This window comes from Apis laboriosa, unplaced genomic scaffold, assembly GCF_014066325.1.
Source record: "Apis laboriosa isolate Shangri-la unplaced genomic scaffold, ASM1406632v1 scaffold39_cov144, whole genome shotgun sequence".
Classification (NCBI taxonomy): Eukaryota; Metazoa; Arthropoda; class Insecta; order Hymenoptera; family Apidae; genus Apis; species Apis laboriosa.
The window spans coordinates 2,712,245-2,731,861 of NW_025223140.1; the positions used below are offsets into that span (position 1 = coordinate 2,712,245).

General features: G+C 36.4%; 1 protein-coding gene across 3 annotated transcripts in view; it reads right to left on the reverse strand.

The window, feature by feature from the left end:
• The window catches only part of LOC122715634 (CUGBP Elav-like family member 4), a 513,357-nt gene that overhangs the window by 266,420 nt on the left and 227,320 nt on the right, over positions 1 to 19,617 (reverse strand). The window lies entirely within an intron of this gene.

Genomic DNA, 19,617 nt, shown 5'->3' on the forward strand with positions numbered 1-19,617 from the left:
AAAAAAAAAAAAAAAAAAGGAAAGGAATATGACGTGGTACAGGTCATATCGACGAATCGAGTGGACGAAACGATCGCGTATCAGCGACTCCACTTAGTCGAATGGTTTTGTGGTCGGGCATTGGTCGTTTTTCCAGGTACGGGCGAAAGTACTCGATCGCTCGCGAGTGCGGGTGCTCGCGCTCGTTGACGCAAATACGCGCGGATGTCCATCCGCGTCCATCGCCCGACCATCCGCTTTGATATTCCGTGTTTGTGCAATTACGCGCCACCCGTTTCCAAGCGGACGTTGATCGAATTAAGGCGCATTATGAAAATCTGATTCGATACTGCGATGTCCCGTGAACGCATTTCCCGTTAATCATAGCTGCCGTTTTACGTCCCCCATTTCACCGATTCATTTATCCCTATCTCTTTTTCTTTCTTTCCTCCTGTTCAACACGTATATCCAACCCAAGAGGTTTTCGTGGAGGCCATTCCAGAACCTCTATCTCTATCTCATCTTCTAAATATATTTTATTTAAATTTTTGTGAACTCTTAGGGACGTTATATTTTTGGCCAGTATATGTAACTTTGACGTAAATTTGTGCTCAGTTACGAAATCTAAAATATTATGTTCCTAAGAGTTTATAAAATTTAAATAAAGTATATTTAGAACAGTGGTAGAGATTTTAAATAGAAAATTTGTTTATATTGAAAATTCCTTTAGAAAAACGTACTAATAAAGAAATATTTTTGGAACAATTGCAATTGAAAATTCAACAGATTGACAAAAAAGCTATTTTATGTATCCACTCAATTTTGTCCACATGCAATTTTGTGCAATTTCGTGTAAATGATATAAATTATATCGTTATATTCTTTTCATTCATAATTGAATTTTAATATTTTGTTAACCTAAGTGCCCTAAAAATTGTATATTCCGTTTAATACGAATTGAAAATTTCATCGACTGATACGAGAAATAGTTAAAACTGACCAAACAACTGAACAGTTTAACAATTCCATACCTTGTTTATTTATTTAATTTTTATTCCAAGATTATTCGTAAGGAATAAAGGAAAAGTAGGAAGGAGAATCGTCGCTTATCTAGGTCTTTCAATTTCGTGGAACGGGGTCGTCGTTCTCGAAAGGGAGCCACCCCCGCGATCGTCAACAACGCGCGTCGATGCAGCAGCATTCCTATCGAAACACTTTTCCCTGGCAAAAATGGACAAATTTCCATTCCGACGACGGCGTTGCATCTACATAATATTATGCGTACGGTGAAACAAAGTAGTAGTACGCAAGAGCAGTTTCTTCCTTCCGCGCTGTACAGGCTTTCGAGGGAAGAGGGAGAGGATGTTGGGCCGGATATCGTTGTAGCTGGCCTCTTATACTCTCTCTTGCTAATCTAAATTAAATGAGGGGATGCTAATGATCCGTTACCCCGAAAGGATACGCCGCTTCGACGGGTACGCCACCCTTTTAATCGATTCAACGCGACGACGCCGTTGTTGAAAGAGAAAGAGAGAGAGAGAGAGAAATAGTCGCCACCTCTGCTTGCGAATCGCTGGTGGCTTCGTGCAATCGTGTAGAACATTTGCCCTCTTCTTCCTCCTTCTCTTTCTCTTTTTCACTCGAATCTTGGAATCGAGGACACGGAGAGTGTGTGTATATATATATTATTGATTCTTCAATAATTCGCTTTGTGATGATCGGTTCGGACCGCGCAATAAACTCTGGCAAGCTGGCGCGATTTCTTCGTAATCAATTGCGTTAGCCGATGCTGTTGCATCGTTTCATCGAGCGTTGATTGGAATTCGAAAGAGAATTTTAATCGTTTGAAAAAAAGAAAAAAAGTATTCGAGAGTATTTCTCCCTCTCTTAAAGGGAAATAAGCGCAAAATATATTCGCAGAATTTTTTATCGCGTTTCTCATAACGATTCGTATTCTTCCTCGTTTATTATCTTATACATCGTTCCCTCGAAACGGGTGAATTTAAAGCAAATGAGATTCGTTCGCGATTGGAGTTCTATCAAAGGGGAAATTGGAATAATTGTTTATACTTTATACCGAGAAATCGAATCGAAATATTGTTATTGAAATCGAGAGTAAAGATTGATAGAAATTTAAATCGGGGGAAAAAAGAAAGAATGAAAGAAAGAAAAGTTTCTGTATCATCTAAGTAAACAGGGATAGGGACTCGCAATACTATTCCAATACTTCTATTCCATATATATATTCGAAACTAGCGTCTCTTTATCGCACAACTTGCTTTCAAGGCGTGCCGCGATAGTCTTGGAATTTTATACGAAATCAAAGCGCGTCAGTCTCCTCCTTCGAGTGTCGTCTCGAAGAAGGTCGGCGCCACGGGATGTGTGCATACCGTTGCACAGTCTACCGATACCGGTCACTGCGTTTCATCCGTGAAGAACCGGGTCGGAGAAGCGAGTCGATCGCTTCGCTTTCGAATCAACCCATCGCCTCGTATATGCGTATCTTGACTGTGTATCGTCGTCTAAACCGACCAGTGTGACGATCCGTGTGATATCCGGATCGCTTCGATACCCTCGAAATACTCGAGTCTTAAACAACTAATCTATGTATAGTATAATCTATGTATATGCTATTTATTTATTTTTCTCCTTCATCCTCCTCTTTTAGAGAGGCTGCTGAAATTTTTGCGTAATATCTCCGTGTTAATAATATTTCGTTTTAATAATGACTCGTTCCCCCTCGTTCGTGTATAAAAATCAGGAATGCATGAATAAACGATACGAAGGATTGATGAAAATAAGAGGGTATGAAATGAAGAGAAGAAGGTAATGGAAATTTGTATAAAAATATCGCGTTTCATTTATCATCGTAAGATATTATACTTGATTGAATAAGTAATTGCAAAAACTCCTTCCTGCCTCATCTTCTTCGAGATATCATCGCGCGAGGAAAGGGGTAACTTCGAACGTTAATCATCCCCTGTCCAACATCCCGCCCTACAATTTCGAGCCTCCTCTTTTTTAAACGAAACAAATTATTGTTCGTGCACCAGAGATCAATAGGTTCCTTCGTAAGCCTATCAATCGCAGCCGTGTTAACACCGTGTTTACGCGTGAATCGATGTATAGGGGAACGAGGAGGAGGGAAAAAAATCACACCGCTGATGACAGATGCGAATGGGTGAAACGCGTGACTTTCCATAAGCGCGAGAAAACTGCGTTCCAACGGAGAGGAGAGGAGAGGAGAGGAGAGGAGAGGAGAGAGAAAAAAAGGATGCGTGTCAAATCGCGAATATGCATATGCAACATCACGCCCGATCATTGATCGTCGTCCGTTCGATGCTTTATCGTTTAACCGAGCATCATCGAGCTCTATTTGTACCAGAAAAGTGCTGTTTTACGAGCTATACCGCGCAAACTTCGATACATCGAAGTACGTGGTACGCCACGTGCGCATCCACGAAGCCAAGCCGTTTAAGCCCAGTGGCTGTAACGCACCGATAACGGTGTGCCCGCGTGTGCACACCGGAGAAAGAGAGAGAGAGAGAGAGAGAGAGAGAGAGAGAGAGAGAGAGAGAGAGAGAGAAAGGGGAGGGGGAAAAAAAAAAAAAAGAGAGAAGTTCCGACGGGCAGCCCTGTCAATTTTAATTGGCTTCACCGAGGCGTGCTAGGCCCTATTCATCGGATCAGTGATATGCAAATGCAATTTAATGACGCGATATCCTGTACGTAGCGATATCGACCGGGAAGGGGAGAGGGAGAGGGAGGGAGGGAGGGCCGACTTTAACGATATCGATGCTTCACATGTATAATAAATTCAATACGTAGAAAGTTTGTACACAGGGAATATTATGCGGAATTACAAACAGGATGTATATCGAAACGGACGAGCGCGTTAAACGCGACGTACGCGGGATCGCGCGTAAGCCGTTATAAAGCGGTACGCGAGAATTAAATGGGCGAACGTATGGAAATATCGACGTCTTGCTTGACGTTCAGATTTCAACGTTGAATTTGATGGAGGAAGAGGAGATAGGGAAGAAGTATTGCCAAGATGATGGAACGGATAAAAATTAGAAGACCGGGTAGATTTTGATACATGTTGGTTGAAAATTGAACAAGATAAAATAATTGGAAGAAAGAAAGAAAGAAAGGAAGAAAAAGGTGATGATCTTTAAAATTATCCCGCTATTCGAGAATGGTGCGCCACGCGCTTGTAGTAAAACCATTTTCATTTTGTCTAATGAAATTTTTTGCTGCCCCCTTCTTCCTATGGTTTTGAAACTATTAGGTTAGGCAGTTGCATGGATTAATGAATGGATACAATGGATAATGAAATAATTTTATCCGGGAGATTTTTGGAATTTGGAAACAAAAAAATTTGTATCTATGTAAAGTGAAATTACGTATTTACGACTTAGAGAAAAGTGCAATTATCCGACAAGTTATTATCGAGAGTTTAATAATGAAAGGAAGTGGATACAAATGTAGCAATTATTTTAATGATTACGATATACGTATGTATAATATATATATACAATATTGCACGCAACGAACGAATTGGCGAATGAAATGTGAACAATGTGAAATGCAAATGTTTTCTTACATTAATTTTAAAATCAACTTAGAAAAATGTCACGCTTTCGTTGATAAAATATTAAAATATCTTATTTGTAATGAAAATGTAAACATTGTATGCGAGAAACCGATCTTAATGTTAATGATTTCAAGAATAATTAAACATCGCTTTTGATGTTATGTTACGTTACAAAAACGGATTAAAATGTTAATAACGAACAGTTTCTTTATCGACCCATAGTATCCCAGTTTTATACACAACAGAGGACTCAAATTCATTCACTACAAAAGTTTTTACATTATATATATATGAATGCAAAATTTCCATCATAAAAGGCAATAACGAAATTTCGAAGCAAAAAAAGTAATTAATTTGAGAATATATCATGTTCGACAGCCATTTCGACCGCGTGACATCGATTCTCATAGTAGTCGCGAAAACGAATTTACAGGGAGAGTTGCGGATCTATCCAAGAGGCATTCAAAGGAAGAAGGAAGTTCTCATAGAATCCGTAGTAATAAATGTCTAATGTCATTCTTGTGCCACCTCGGCCGACTCTTCTTCTACCACCCCTCCTCTCCTCTTCCTCTTTCCTCTTCATCCAACTTCCGACCTGTCTATCTCCCTTCCTCTAATTATCCCTTATCTATATCTCGGTCCATTTGGTTCGCAACGACGTTATCTCGCCTGCTCGGACTGAGCAGAGACGCCTCCTAATCTTATTACTCAAAGTGTCGGCCAGGGAATGAAGGAGGTTGCAACAGCAGTTTCCCTTCGTACTGCGTGCTTCCTATCTCTCTCTCTCTCTCTCTCTCTCTCTCCACCTCCAGGTTTCAATTCTCTTTCTATCATTCTCTCTATCGTTCCATCCGCGGCGCCGTTCCTCTTCGTTCTCTCTCTCTCTCTCTCTCTCTCCTTGTCCCATTCGAAGGCGGCAAGCACTGACATTGAGGGATTAAACCATTGCCAATCCGACTCTAATTACGAGTAACGGATTAGTACGTGTGCACCGGGAAAGTGGCGGGCAAACGAGGAAACTTTCGACTACGTACGGGGAGGATATTGCAAATGTTTGTTTCATGGCCGGTGTATCAACAACAGGAGTTTGCAAGGATCCATCGAAACAGCCGACCGAAAGATAAGATAATTGCCGATCTCTTTCACGCTCCGTTACACCGATACTGATTCCATCGAAACGTATGCGGATCATTAAAAATTTTAAAGATTCTTCGATCGAAGGTGTGGATGAACGTTCCAACGGAGAGACGCCGCCATTTACGCGGATTTTACGGGGCTAGAATCTTCTTGAAAGAATCCTTTTATTAGGAGGGAAAAAAGGGCCGGGGGGTTTAAATTAATTCCTGGTTGATTGGTATCGTTTTCAAGAACAAACGTGGCGTAGGGAGGAGGATTTTTTGACTAACGGTCCGTGAACTGAGACTGTTTGCCGCCATTATCGTAACCTACAGCGGTGCAATTTCAAGGGAGCGTCGAATTCGAATCCTCCTTTTTTTTTTTTTTTAAATTCCTCGCTGACCCGTCCACCACCCGAAATCGTTCCACCGTATCGAAGATAAGAATCCTCGAACGACCGATCCCGAGCTCGTTCGACCCTCAAAAATCTCGACTTTCGAGTGGATCGACATAGAAGTGCCCCCGTGCAGTACCTTCGAAAGTGCTGGCAACATTTTCTTACATCCTCTCTGGAGGAATAAGGGTGGGGCTAAAGGACGCCATGAAACTTTACGAGCGAACTACGTGGCTAAACGAAATAGTAATAGTAGAGTACGAGATTTAACTTTATGTCCGCCGCACGCATTTCCTTGGCTACGTTATGAGGTTACGAATTGAAGCGTACAAAGGGTGGAATTTCCTTTTCTTCTTCTTCTTCTTCTTTCTTTCTTTTTTTTTTTTTACGAGTCGTAGAAGAGGGGAGAGAGAGAAGGTCGAATTAATCATTAACATGGATCAGGAAAAAAATCTTTTTCGAGAAGGAGTTGGATCGATCCGATTCTTCGTTTCCGGGGTTGCGAAAGTGGCGTTAAATCAGTTCGACGCGAACATTAGAGGGTAAAGGGTAAACTCGTTTCGTATGACGTACAGTTGTCGTAACGATTCCCAACGAAAATTACGAGCAAGGGTTTATCGTGCAGCTTTATCGTGCCATGGTTAATCCCTCGGTTGTTTTAGCCATTGGCTGTTGAAAGTTGTTGCGATGTTGCATTGCGCTTCTCGATAACGCGTCATGTGCTATTCGTCGTATCGACGGTTTTACACGTTGCGATAAATGTCGAACAATTAATTGACGAGCGATACATCAATTCCTGGAATATAGAAAACAAACGGTACGAAGTCGATATCAAAAAAAAAAAAAAAAAAAAATCGTAATTATGTGTACAAGGTGTATAAATTTATCAGGTAATTATTGAATAATTATCCTTCTTAAACGTGAACAGAACAATGAGCAAGAAAAATATACAAATATATTTATGATAGTTGAATTTTAATTTTGAAAACAAAGGAGTTAATGTACAATTGCTTCGATGTACAAATTTTGATCGATTACGATTCAATTAGCAAAATTTGAAATTTCCCATTTGACATATTATTCATCATTTCACCATGATCATCGTGCATCCATTACAGTGTGCTAATATGATCGATGTACACATTTCTAGAATCAATAGATTGCGGGGGAAAATAATTGATCGTCGAAAAGTGACGAATAATTGTAAAAAAAAAAAAAAAAAAAAACGAGAAACAGATACATGTTACGTAAAATTTTGGTAATACGCTGTCAATGTAGTGGGAAGGAACTGAAAGGTCTGGCAGTCTGTGAATGACGGGTCATTTCCACCTTGGTACGTCAGCTGCTTCCTGCAAGACCATCGGGGTTCTTCTCATCCGAGGCCAACCTGCAATGTCACCTCTAAGAAACCTCAACCCTCTGAGATCTGTCGAGAGACGATTTTTACGAAGTGCTGTAATCGGTTTAAAAGTTCTAGGCGACGAAAATTGACAATTCTCGTCGAAAGGATTTTTATAGAAAATCATTTCTCTATCTTTTTTAATAACGCAACCTGTAATGATGTCACGTATCCGGCATTGAGCATCATCCAAGCTCCTTATCAAATGGAATCAAGAAAAATCTTCACATTATTCATTCTCTATCGTGATTTTTATTTCTTTCCACATCTTTCGTATTCTTCTCCTTCGTTTCTTTTTTGAACGTCAAATTCTTAGACAATTATATCACACACGATCGATTTTTAGAGATGTTTCAATTATTCTTGCGTTGTAAAATGTAAAAGTTCATAATTTATGTTGTATCGGTGAACCATCGATTGCCTCACGTCTCAAAGAGCTACTTTATAATCCACCCCCTAACTTGTCCCACTTTTTCGCGAGTTTTTCTATTCCACCGAGAGACACATCGTATCTCATTTTCACACTTTGCCAACGTGTCAAAAGTTCGCCGGGGGCGGGATGAAATAGCGAGGGAAGAGATTAGATGTTTGCCTTTTTCTTCGAGCCACTATTCGCGAATCGATCCACGCTTTAACGAACTCAAAGTCGCCCCTACGTGGCGGCACCCTCAGCACGGTTTCAGACCCTGACATCCGTGTAGTGGTAGTTCCCGCCAAACTGCTTCTACGGGGCTAATATTTACATTTATTAACTCTCTCGTCGTAAATGAAATTTTCAGATAACTTTTAGGATATAGCCCGAGGGTTATAAGACTATCCGGCTGGCCGCTTACGGTCGTCTCGACGTGCTCGCCACTGAGCTTGCGCACATCCCCGACTCTTTCTCATTTTCCCCGCCTCTCTTTCTCGCCCCGTCTCTTTCCAGCTCTTCTTCTACCACTGCCAGAAGCAGATTAACCAATAACTATTACTAACCGAACTCCCAAAGCACCGTTGCAGTTTGCGATTCAGAATTACGACAACTTTTTTCTTTTTTTTTTTTTTTCCTAATTTCTTCCTGAACACCTAATGATGTCATTATCATCAAGAATTATTCCGGAAGGAGAATCGTATACAATTTCGAAAATATTTGGAAATGGAAATAAATCTCGAGATGCGGTATTTTTAAAAAAATATTCAATTACTCTGACGATTCCACGCTGCGTAAATAATATCGAATCTGCACGATTGCCTCCAGCATTGACTTTGTTGGCGAAGGGAAGAAAAATACGTATTATACATATACTGGTTGGAAAAATAAGATAAAAAGAGGGTAAACACCTTGATTGGTTTAACGAACTTGTTAACGGAGGAAACATTTCTGGGTTGGTTCGCATCCTGATACTTTTGATTACCCGACGAGATGAATTCTTTTTACTTTCTGAGAGCAGGTGGCCCGCGGGTCATCGAGCCGGATAATGAAACGTGCAAATGGAAATGAACCAGTGCTGTGTCAGATAATATTATGACTGGCCACAGGAAAGGGCGAACGCTCAGTCAACCGGCCGCGCAGACTTTCTGTGACGCTTTTGCCATCAACGTCAAAACGTTTCGCACTCTCCACTATTCCCGTATAAATTTTCAATGCGAATCTTGTTAGTATCAAAGCATTTCACACTTTATAAAAGCACAGAACGTTTTTTCACCGTACAAAATCGAAAAGGTATTGTACCTTTTTGTTTTTTTATCTAAAAGCTGCGAGAGAAGAATTTATGAAAAACGTTCAACGTTCTGATGCGCGGTCGTCAGATTCTATCATGTTATACGCTTCGAAAAATGACAGCATGTGTGCGTTAACATTTAATTTAAATTACTCTGTCAATTTTAATAAACAAGAATAACAATTCTTTTACACGCGTGTATACAACTACATCTATATAGCTATAGTTTTTTGCGAATTTATATGCATATATAAACAGTTTGAATGAAAATAAGATGTAATATAAATGATGATTTTTCTCCAATTTTAATCATAAAATGCACAATTTTGTGCACTTATTACATATAATTACGGATAATATATGGCAATTATGTGATGAGCGCATAATAAATATTCAGCGATACATCTTATGCAAAAATGCATAAAATAATCAATTGTTACTTATATAGCACAATGAAATATAGAGTTCTGTCGTTTCTCTCTTCGTCTTCGCCATTTCTTTCTTTCTCTATTTTTCTCCCGTCTTTGTCATTTTTTTCATTTTATTATCATCATTTTCCTCTCTTTCCCTATGTTTTTCTCATCCTCTTCTTTTCTTTCTTGTTCTCCATTCTTTGTCATTCTCCATTCTTGTGACATCTTTCTTTTCCTTTTCTACTTCCATTGTCACATGTTCTTCTTCTTTGTTATCTTCCCCTTTGCTTCGGCATCTTCTAATTTTTTTCTTTCGCGCAACAACTCTTTCTTTCCATCTTCTTTATATTAAAAAAAACACATTTTTGTGCTTATTTTTGTTTCCACACTTCCTCTCTTCTCTTCATTATTATGTTATCTTCTTTTTATTTTCCTCCTCATTCTTATCCTCGTTTTTCATTTTCATCTTTTTCTCCTCCTTATTCTAATTTCTTTCTCTCTTCATTTTTATCAATTCCACCTCCTCCTTATTTTTATCAACTCCTACTCCTCCTTATTTTTATCAATTCCTCTTCTTCTGTATTTTTATGAATTCCTCTTCCTCCATATTTTTATCAATTCCTTTTTCTCCCCCAATTTATCAATTCATACTTCTTTTTTTTATTAATTCCTCCTTCTCCTTATTTTTATCAATTCCTTTTCCATATTTTTATCCATTCCTTTTCCTTATTTATATCATTTTTGCCTTTCCGCTTATTTTATCAATTGCCCTCCCTCTTCCTTAATTAATTGTCACTCATATAACACAATGTAATATAGCAATGAAATATAGGGTTATACCTTTTATCATTTCTTTCTTTCTCTTTGTCATTCTTTTCTTTCTCTATTTTTCTCCCGTCTCTACACGTTTCTATCATCATTTCCCTCTCTCCCGATGTCTTTCTCATCCTCTTCTTTTCTTTCTTGTTCTCCATCCTTTTTCATTACGGTCATTCTCATCCTCCTCTTTCTTTTCTCGTTCCCCATCCTTTATTATTCTCCACTCGTGTCATTTTTCTTTTCTTCTTTCATTGTTACATGTTCTTCTTCGTCATCTTCCCCTTTTCTTCGGCATCTTCTAATTTTTTCCTTTCGCGCAGCAACTCTTTCTTTCCATCTTCCTTATATTAAAAAAAACACATTTTTCTGCTTGTTTTTGTTGCCATACTTTTTCTCTTCTCCTCATTATTAAGTTATCTTCTTTCCACTTTCCTCATCATTCTTATCCTCGTTCTTCATTCCCATCTTTTTCTCCTCCTTATTCTAATTTCTTTCTCACTTTACTTTTATCAATTCCATCTCCTTGTTTTTATCAATTCCTACCCCTCCTTATTTTTATCAATTCCTCTTTCTCTCCCAATTTATCAATTCCTACTTCTTTTTATCAATTCCTCCACCTCCTTATTCTCATCAATTCCTCCTCCTCCTTATTTTTATCAATTCCTCCACCTCCTTATTTTCATCAATTCCTCCTCCTCCCTAAATTTATCAATCTCTCTTCACGGAAATTTATCAATTCCTCCTCCTTATTTTCATCAATTCCTCCTCCTCCTTATTTTTATCAATTCCTCTTCACACGGAAATTTATCAATTCCTCCTCCTTATTTTTATCAATTCCTCTTTACACGGAAATTTATCAATTCCTCTTCACACGGAAATTTATCAATTCCTCCTCCTTATTTTTATCAATTCCTCTTCACACGGAAATTTATCAATTCCTCCTCCCCCTTATTTTTATCAAATCCTTTTCATACCTAAATTTATTAATTTTTCTCCACACGGAAATTTATCAATTCCTCCTCCTTATTTTTATCAATTCCTCTTCTTCTGTATTTTTATGAATTCCCCTTCCTCCTTATTTTTATCAATTCCTCCTCCTCCTTATTTTTATCAATTCCTCTTCACACGGAAATTTATCAATTCCTCCTCCTAATTTTTATCAATTCCTCTTCTTCTGTATTTTTATGAATTCCTCTTCCTCCTTACTTTTATCGATTCCTCCTCCTCCTTATTTTTATCAATTCCTCTTCACACGGAAATTTATCAATTCCTCCTCCCCCTTATATTTATCAAGTCCTTTTCATACCTAAATTTATTAATTTTTCTCCACACGAAAATTTATCGATTCCTCCTCCTCCTTATTTTTATTAATTCCTCTTCACACGGAAATTTATCAATTCCTCCTCCTCCTTATTTTTATCAAGTCCTCTTCACACGGAAATTTATCAATTCCTCCTCCCTAAATTTATCAATCTCTCTTCACACGGAAATTTATCAATTCCTCCTCCTTATTTTTATCAATTCCTCTACCTCCCCAAATTTATCTATTCCTCCTCCTCCTTTTTTTGTCAATTCCTCCTCCTCCCTAAATTTATCAATCTCTCTTCACACGGAAATTTATCAATTCCTCCTCCTCCGTATTTTTATCAAATCCTCCTCCTCCCCAAATTTATCAAGTCCTCTTCACACGGAAATTTATCAATTCCTCTTCACACGGAAATTTATCAATTCCTCCTCCTTCTTTTTATCAATTCCTCTTTACACGGAAATTTATCAATTCCTCCTTCTTATTTTTATCAATTCCTCTTCACATGGAAATTTATCAATTCCTCCTCCTCCTTATTTTTATCAAGTCCTTTTCATACCTAAATTTATCAATTTTTCTCCACACGAAAATTTATCGATTCCTCCTCCTCCTTATTTTTATCAATTCCTCTTCACACGGAAATTTATCAATTCCTCCTCCTTATTTTTATCAAGTCCTTTTCACACCTAAATTTATCAATTTTTCTCCACACGAAAATTTATCGATTCGTCCTCCTCCTTATTTTTATCAATTCCTCTTCACGCGGAAATTTATCAATTCCTCCTTGTCTTTGGCATTTTTTTGTTTATTTTTCTTCCGTTTTTGTCATTCTCTTCATTTTTTTATCATCATTTTCTTCTCTCTCCCTACGGTCTTTCTCATCCTCCTCTTTATTTTCTCCTTCTCAATCTTTTATTGTTCTCCATTCTTGTGTCATCCTTCTTTTCTTCTTATACTTTCTTTGTCACATGTTCTTCTCCTTTGTCATCTTCCCTTTTTCTTCGGCTTCTATTTTTTTCCTTTCGCCTAGCGACCTTTTTTTCAATTAAGAAAATCTTCTTGTTATCTTTGTTGTTACACTTTTTCTTCTTCCCTCATAATTTAATTATCTTATTTTCATTTTCCTCATCATTCTTTCTTGCGTTTTTTATCCTCATCTTTTTCTCCTCCTAATTTTTATTTTTTTTCCTCTTCATTTTTATCAATTCCTCTTTTTCTTCCTTATTTTTATCAATTCTTCTTTTTCCTCCTTATTTTTATCAATATTTTTTCTTCATAATTTTATCAATTTCTCCTTTATTTTTATCAATTCCTCTTTCTCCCACAATTTATCAATTTCTACTTCTTCTTTTTATCAATTCCTCTTCCATATTTTACCAATTGCCCCCTCTTCTTAATTAATTGTTGCTAATATAACACAATGAAATATAGGCTGCCGTTTCGTTATCATTTCTCTCTTCGTCTTCGTCATTCCTTTCTTCCTCTGTTTTTCTCCCATCTTTGTCATTCTCTTTCCCTTCTTATCATCATTTCCCTCTCTCTCTGTCTATGTCATTCTTATCCTCTTTCTTCCTTTCTCGTTCTCCATCCGTTATCATTCTCCATTCTTGTGTCATCTATCTTTTCCTCTTCTATTTTCTTTCTCACATGTTTTTCTTCTTTGTCATCCCATATTCTCCGGCATTTTCTCATATTTTTCTTCCTTTCCATTTTTTAATATTAAAAAAAATACATTTTGTTGCTCATCTTTGTTACCATACTTTTTTTCTACCCCTCATTATCATATTATCTTCTTTTCATTCTTCTCATCATTCGTACCCTCGTCTTTCATTTCCATCCTTTCTCCTTCTATTTATTCTAATTTTTTTTTCTCTTCATTTTTATAAATTCCTCCTCCTCCTTATTTTTGTCCATTCCTCTCTTTCCTTATTTTTATCATTTCCTCTTCCTCCCCAAATTTATCAATTCCTCCTGCTTCTTATTTTTATCAATTCCTCTTCCTCCCCAAATTTATCTATTCCTCCTCCTCCTTTTTTTGTCAATTCCTCCTCCTCCCTAAATTTATCAATCTCTCTTCACGGAAATTTATCAAGTCCTCCTCCTCCCCAAATTTATCAAGTCCTCTTCACACCCAAACTTATCAATTCCTCTTCACACGGAAATTTATCAATTCCTCCTCCTCCTTATTTTTGTTAATTTCTCCTCCTCCCCAAATTTATCAATTCCTCTTCACACCCAAATTTATCAATTTCTTCTCTTCCTTATTTTTATCAATTCCTCCTCCTTCCCAAATTTATCAATTCCTCCTCCTTCCCAAATTGATCAATTCCTCCTTCTTCCCAAATTTATCAATTCCTCTTCCTTCCCAAATTGATCAATTCCTCTTCTTCTTTACTTTTATCAATTCCTCCTTGTCTTTGTCATTTCTTGCTTTGTCTATTTTTCTTCCGTTTTCGTCATTCTTTTCATTTTTTTATCATCATTTTCCTCTCTCTCCCTGTGGTCTTTCTCATCCTCCTCTTTCTCGTTCTCCATTCTTTATCATTCTCCACTCTTGTGTCATCTTTCTTTTCTTCGGCTTCTACTTTTTTCCTTTCGCCTAGCAACCTTTTTTTCAGTTTTGCTTATATTAAAAAAGACACATTTTTCTCCTCATCTTTGTTGCATTTTGTCTCATCTTTATTATAATTTCTTTTTCTCTTCGTTTTTATCAATTCTTTCTGCTCCTCCTTATTTTTATCAATTCCTCTTTTTCCCAAAATTTATGAATTCCTACTTCTTATTTTTATCAACTCCTTTTTCTTCCCATTTATTAATTCCTTGTCCTTATTTTTATCGACTCCTCTTCTTTCTTATTTTTATCTTTTTTGTCTCTTCGTTTTATTAATTGCCCTTCTCTTCTCTTATCAATATTCCTACTCCATTCTTTTATTATTCTTATTTCTCTCTGTTTTCCTTCAATATTCTCCCTTTCCTCCTCTCAATAATAATTGATTGATTCATTGTTCATGAATAAGATATCAAAGAAAATATTGTTAATAACAATATATTCAAATGTATTATATCTTAAACGTTTTTAAAGTTTTATGTTGTTAATTATACAATATATATTAATAAATCAATATGTCATATCGTATTAATATTAATGTATTAATACGTTACCCAATTATTATAAAACCTTTTGTAACTTATTTGCTTATTATTATATATTACTTTTTCATTAATTTTCAGTAATCGAATAGATATAATCATATCGTTTTGTAAACATGGAATTCATTCGTGTAAAATTATTTTATTTTTTATTTTTTTTTAAACATATTAAATAACTTTCTTTATTCTCAAACTATTAATAATTGGTCGAATATTATTTAATATGTTACACCATGTATACAAAATTAGTTTATAAAGATTGAAAGATTAGTTGAAATATTATATTTCTCATTTTATGTTATTAATCATTTTTAATCATTACAGAGGAAAGACCAAATTTTTTGATGATCTCCACACTGGCTACGACCTTCTAACTCAATAGAGGTATCCATGTGTCTAATTGTAAGTATATATTTCTTTGCCTGAGACCACTACAAATTACAGTAAACCAATAAAAATTAAGTACTGCTTATTTTTACAATATATATGTAGATTTATTTTCTGTAAATAAAATGCATGAATAAAGCAGACGATATTAAACAGTATCAAGCAATCAACAGTAGAAAATTATACAAGATCCCTATAGGCACATGCATAATAATGAGACTCATTAAATAACCCTATCAATAAATATTCATAAATAGACTGTACGTATTTATGTATGTATTTATGGGAAATTTAAATGTACAATAATATAAAAATATGCAGACTGCACATAATATGCAAAAATATTCAAAATATCCAAATTCTTACTAAATATCCTTCTTTTTTTTTTTTTTTTTTATATGTATATATATTCGAGAAATGAAATAAAATTTTTATCTAATTTAAATTTATATAATTCTGCTTAGAAAAAAATATGAATTATACATTATTCGTTCACGATTTACAAAATGTATACTTTCACACGTATTTTATACTTTTTATTCTGACTGTGTAACGAATCGTGAAATGGATCACGGAATACTCGTGGTTAATCAAAAGGCCAATGTCCAATGTCTGTCCCTGTAGAAATCTATACTTACGTAACCTGACGATGGGCATCACGTGTAATCTGTTTGCCGTATCACGTGGCGCTCGTATTTCAAACCGACGTAATATTGATTTTGTCTTTGATACAAACACTCCAAATCGAACCAGTAAGGTCGTTTTCTATCCATTAAACGCGACATTGTTCAATTTTTTTTTACAAATACGAATAACTGTTGTTTATTGCACGTAGAATTAGAGGAAAACTATTATTCAAATATTCGAAATAAATTAATACTACGTTAACGTAATGATCGCATCGTAAATTATTAATCAAGGTAGAGACAGAATTGTTTATAATAAACAAAAAATTGATGATTTTTCGTGATAATATTGGTGAGATGGATCGATAAGAGATGCACATAAAGCGTCACAGCGGAAGAGTAATGCTCACATCCAGAAGGATAGTTGTCAAAGGATACCATTACAGATCCACAGAACCCTCGAGCTTTAATTGAGTTTACCTAGCGCTCGTGCAGCCAAGACACTTTTGTAAAATGGTCTCTTGTCAAGTAGAAGAGAAATAATAATCAAAAACGACTTTGAATAATAGCCAGAAATAAACAAAACGTCTTCTGTATCAAAGAAATCGTTCTAGACGTGACGTACAAGCTCCGAAGAAAATATCGAAATTGTAAAAATAACAAATGATGATAGAAGAAATTCCGTAGTTATTTAATTTTACGTGTTCTTTTTTTTTTTTTTTTTCAATACAAAAGAGACGATACGCAGAAATAAATGAGTCAACTTAATTTTTGTTAAACCTTCCTCTGGAATATTTATTGGTGGAACTAAAGGATTATTTCGGAAACGAGTGTACGGCAATTCGGTAGATCGAACTCTTGTCTTTTGAAAGTCGTTTGAAAAAGGGAGCGGGCAAATTTCCAAGGATGTGTCCACGATTCCTTCGAGGCGGCTAGCACGAACTCTTCTGTGAAACTAGTTTCGACTTTCGACAGCCGCATAACTCGGAATCTGGTAGATAGGTAAAGGGTAATAGCTTGAACCATCGATATAACCGAACTTTAATAAAGTACTATGGCCATCTCTTGGAAGGAGATTCGATTGTTTCCTTTTTGTCTACGATTTTTATCTCTCCCTATTCGTTGAAATTGTCGAAATATCAATATTTTATTCTTCTATTATACACATTTTACATATTTTGCATAATCTCGATATAACATTCGATTAAATTCTCGCTTATTGTAAAAATAAGCGTAGGAATTAGGAAAACTTTAAACCGAAAGTATAACTTCGAAGATAGTGATTTTTGCACAGCAAGTGACCATTAGAAGCACGGAACATTGCTCTTTAAAACGCTTTTTTACTTATTCCAATACGATTTTCGCTTCGGGAGATATCATCGTGCAAAGAAAAGGATACTTTTTTATTTCTGTCCTTGTCGCGCACTCGACATCTCGGTTGAATCTCTCTCGCTCATCCGAATGTACCTTAGAAATTCTATTAAATTCCATTAATATTAAGAAAACTGTAACTTCGAGGATAATGGTTTTCGGTCAACGGGTGAAAAATCGTTAGAAACGACAGACTTTTCCCTTTCAAATGCTTTTTTATTTATACAAATATCTCGTTTCATTGACCTATCTCAAACTTCAGACAAGTGACAGACGTGATTCCTGCACGATGATCCCTAGTATGCAATTACATTGTACATGGAAAATTTGAATCTCTGTATCATCGTTGATGAAATACGCGTCATTGCCTCGTGCAATATAACGCAAATATCCATTGATATCGAAACTCAATCTTTTCACCGATCAAATTATTAATTTTCTGAACGCGGTATATCCCATTGTTCGACAAACACCAATTCATTACCTATATTCCACATCTCGAATGAACGCGTCCCCCCACCCCCTCCCTCTCGAACAGAACTTGTAGGAAAGCTATCCTTGCGTCTTTGGCGCAGTTTCCACCCCTCTTCGGCAACGTTATCCTGCATATACACGCGGCACGAGAAGTTTCCTCCAGAAACTTTGCCGACGAACTTCAAGTGCTCGGCAGTGACGGTGGCGCATCGCAATCATGACCCGCTTCCAGACAAATTGCCGCGATGCATCCAGAAACACGACGCTTTCGCGAAGTGGCGAGAAAACAAGTAGCGCCGATGCCCTTGAAACGATCGATCGAAAATCTTTCCCTCTCTATTATCCCCCCTCCTTCCTTATTTCCTTCCTTAATTCGACGCTTAATTACCGCCGCTTCTATTTTCGCGATTACGAGCCACTTTGATTTCAACGGATCGCTTATTTAACTGGCCAATGCTCGATTACTAATTTACAGCTGACAGGAGGGTGCCGATTTTTCCAGATTTCTCGAGAGAAATTCTCGCCAACTCGACTATTTTAGGTATGATTGATTTTCGGCATGAGAATTTGTTGGATTTAATAATAGATAACCCTGTTCGATTCGCCCTTTGTTGTTGTAAAAAGCTCCACCCGAATAATCGATAACCGATATTATTACCGATTTACCGAACTTTGTTAACGCCAAGATTATCCGGATAATCGATGTTCTACTGTAATTATCGGATTAAAATTTAATGGGGAAGCATATTCGTCAATATTTTATTCGATTGCGTGGATATTACGAGTTTATAAGAGCCAGCGATAACGATTCTGCTTTATCTATCTTCGTACAAAATTGGAAAAAAAAGAAGAAAGAGGAATTATATATTCTGAATCTCTCATTCAATTGCTTCTAATTAACTAGTCTCGCATTATAATTGGAAGATGGATAGATGACGTCGTAGATATTCTTTCCAAGAATCCATCCATTTTTAACTGTACAATTTTTTATTTTTTCAAACTACATCAAATTCAGTTTTTTCTCGCGAACGAATGCTTCGATTATTAAGAGAAGCGATCTGTTTCCGGCACAGAAGACAACGGATTCAGCTGTAAACGGAATATATTGCTTCTTCTTGCGAAATCACATCTAGAGAAACCGCAGTCGTGGAGTGAAGAAGCAAAGAAAAACAGATTCTTGGAGGAGTTATAGCAGATTGGGCAAGAGCTTGGACACTGATAAAGGATGAAAAAAAAAAAAAAAAAAAAAAAAGAAAGAAAAAATGAAAGAGGACGTTTCTGAAATAGGTATTCAACGTCTTGCGAGTAATTGGATCGCGCGGCATTCGTCTTATCCGATGAGAATTTATTATTCGAATCAAATAGTTTTGAGAAAGCTTCTTGTTTGCCAACGCCGATTCTTCGACAATTGCCAATCCTTTCTTTTCAAACCCCATCTCCTCTCCCCTGCTCCCCCTTCGTTTCTTCGTCGAGCGTGCCTGTGAATTTAATGAACGAAAAAACGTTCACGGAAAATGGAATAGCGGTGTTTCGAGTCAAAGGTCGTCTTGCTATATAAATATTCCATCCGATGTGACGAGAGGAATCAATATACAAATGTGTATAATTCGATCGAAGAAAAAAGATAAAAACGGAAGAAATATTATTACGTACGTATTTTCATCCCGTGCAATTTTATATTAATTTTAAATTTCCCATAAATTGCATAAATATCAACATTGTCGTGTGTATTGTCAGGGATAATCGTATTTTTCGAAATGTTAAAGAGAGAGAGAGAGACAAAAAACTCGTATTTAAATCCGAAAATCGAATGAAAAGACAGTTTTGATATTGTGAAATTTGATTGATAGCGTATTGAATTTAAAAAAAAAAAAAAAAAAAAAAAA